General features: G+C 34.3%; 1 pseudogene; it reads right to left on the reverse strand.

Annotated features, from left to right (window-relative positions):
- Nucleotides 1–2452: 2452 nt before the first annotated feature.
- LOC111746031 lies at nt 2453–2571 on the reverse strand (annotated as a pseudogene).
- Nucleotides 2572–2854: the final 283 nt, after the last annotated feature.

Consider the following 2854-nt stretch of genomic DNA (forward strand, 5'->3'; position numbering starts at 1 on the left):
CAGGAAACAGAGAGAATTAAGAGTTCTGTTTTGGTCCTATTAGGTTGAAATGCCCCCTTAGACTTCTAAGTAGAGATATATAAGAGGTAGTGGGTATATGAGTCTGGAGTTCGTAGAGCTGGAGATATAAATTTAAGAATTGTTGGCACATAAATGGTTTTTTAAACCACAGATTTGAATAACATTGCCTGAGAGTGAAATTGGAAATGATTTATTACAAGCCATCAGTGATTGTTCTAACACAGGATTTGGAAGGGAGAAAAGTCATTAGACATAACCATGTTTAAAGAAAGTAGACTTTTTAAGGAACAAGTAGAAACATTTTGTATATGCATTAAAGAATAGTCTGAGAACCTGAAGACTAGCTCTACACAATTATTTTGATTAATGTAGACAGCTTTTCAAATAATTTAGGATCCATGACAGATTGCCCGAATGGTCTTTGCCATTTACATGCTCTAAGTGAACCAGATGCTAATTAGAAACTCTTTTCCTTAAGAGACATAAATTTTCCCAGGAAATCAGTCATATTTGACGCAATGTCTGAAGTGAGTATACAAATATCAACTGACCCTGAATATTATAAAGCTTTAACAATTTATCTTCCATTTCCCATAACCTTACAAAAACAATGAAGGTATCATCTTTCAGATATTCTGAGTATAAACACTGAGAAATCGTCAGCGTCTTACTATCTTTGACATTCCGTGTTTACTCGGTCGACCAAATATGTTTACTTTCTATAGCTCATGTTCTTTCCTTCTTTAGTCCTACACTGCTAATCTTATGGTTCTCATCTTCTCTCATCTGGACAACCTTCCTCCTCCAGATAACCCCTTCCCAACACTATCCTCATCAAGTGTGCTCTCACTGCCATTTTCAAAGTAGTTTCTTGTCCTAAGTAGCATTGTTGTCCAAGAATGGCTTTCTTTTTCATTCCTAATTACATCTGCTGTGTCTCTAGTCTTCCAAAAGAGCCTCTATATTGCCTTATCTGGAATACCAACTCCATGAACATCTCCAAAACATCATTAGCTGCTTATGTCAATAAGACACCAGATAATTCAGTGTAAAAGATGTTTGCTGTGCTTTGTTCAAAATGTGGTTTTAAAAATTCAGAGAATAAAAGATGTGGTCCATAACCAAAAACTAAAATTTATTTTAAATATTTAGCATTATAAAAGAGGTTACCCTGCAAATCAAGTATTAATAAATCGTAGTTAGAGGGAAAGTAAACTGATTGAGTTAATAAAGTGTGTGTGTGTGTGTGTGTGTGTGTTTGTGTGTGTGTGTGTGTTTTGTTGCTTACTTTCTCCTAATTAAAAAGAGAGCATCTCAGGGCTTGGGAATAGTTTTAGCAATACAGAGCATTGGACTTCTTGCCCCTTACTTTTCTGATCTTGATAAGAAAAAAGAAAAAAAGGGGGGGGGGAGCAGTTCTAAGTGTGAAGAAGAGAAAAATATAAGCCTTCCCGAAGACCATAAGAATATCTATTTCTGAAGCAGAAATATATTTTTTTGAGAACTGAGAAATAGCAAGAGTAGTAATCAGGAAGTCTCAAAAAGATTCAGATAAAAGCAAGGAAATGTTTATACCCCTTACAGTGCAGCCAGATACACACCAGGTAAGAAGAAATAAGAGATTCCTGTTTGTGACGAGAAAGGTTAAGTGTAGCATGATGAAAAAACTTTTTAAATAATTTTAATATTTATTTGTTTAATTTGTTTAATTTTTTTAAAATAAATTTGTTTTATTTAGTTGTTTAATTTTCAATGCAGCTATTTTCATGCCTGGTATTATGGTAGATCAGTATGCTTATAGTTTGCAAAAACAATAATTTATAATTACATTTGTCGAAATTCTAATTTTTTATTAGAGAGTTATCGTACCTATAGGAAAAGAATAAAGCATTGACTGGGTCATGGAGTAAATATTGGAGGACTTAGCAATCTACATCTTTAAGGATCATCTCTTGCTGACAGTCTTTACCAAGCAGAGACTTTTAGTCATAGTGTCCAGGAGGAAATAATTACTGATGCCTGTTTCTAGTTCCATGGACTTTTGAGAATATTCTTTAAATTGTGGATCTTCTGTTCAGATGAAAGATATTCACTTTAATGCAAAAATTGGCATAAATTTTCAGGCTTTATTTACTCCCTTGTACCCAAGAATCTCAGCTGTACTCTGTGTACTTTTAAAACCTCGGGAAATGTGCTGCCCTTGCAGGCCAGCCCTAGCCCATGCTACCAATTCATGTTGTTCTTATTAGTTAACTCCCAGAATAGTACCTCATCCATACCAAGTTCACAAATTAATTTCCATTTATTTATTTATTTATTTAAACTTTTTTATTTAGTTATTTATTTTTCTAGGCAAGGCAACTCTTGGTTGACCTCACAGATTGCAAGGACTTTGTCAGTTTACGATCCCCTTTTTAAAAAAAATTTTTTCCGCCTACAGCACCTGGTCTTCCTAGGTGGTCTCCCATCCAAGTACTAACCAGGCCTGACCCTGCTTAGCTTCCAAGATCAGACAGGATCAGGCTTATTTAGGGTAGCATGGCCATAGACTACAAATTACTTTTTAAAAAAATATGAGAGAGACAAGAAAAAAAGAAAAAAAGTATGTTGATTCCTTTTTATCTTTTTGCTACAGGTTCTAGATTTTCATTCAAACATCTCTCTTTGAAATTACTTAATGAAAGTAAGTATAGGTGGAATTCTAACCCGTAGTTCAGAAAAATTTGGCATTTATCTTCATCCTTAGTCTGAGAATGGCATAACAATTGATGGACTATTTTTACTTAGATTCCAAGATTCTTGGGTTTTTGAGTTCTACCACCACTTGTGGTAC

Source organism: Pteropus vampyrus, unplaced genomic scaffold (assembly GCF_000151845.1).
Source record: "Pteropus vampyrus isolate Shadow unplaced genomic scaffold, Pvam_2.0 Scaffold172, whole genome shotgun sequence".
NCBI classification, from domain to species: domain Eukaryota; kingdom Metazoa; phylum Chordata; class Mammalia; order Chiroptera; family Pteropodidae; genus Pteropus; species Pteropus vampyrus.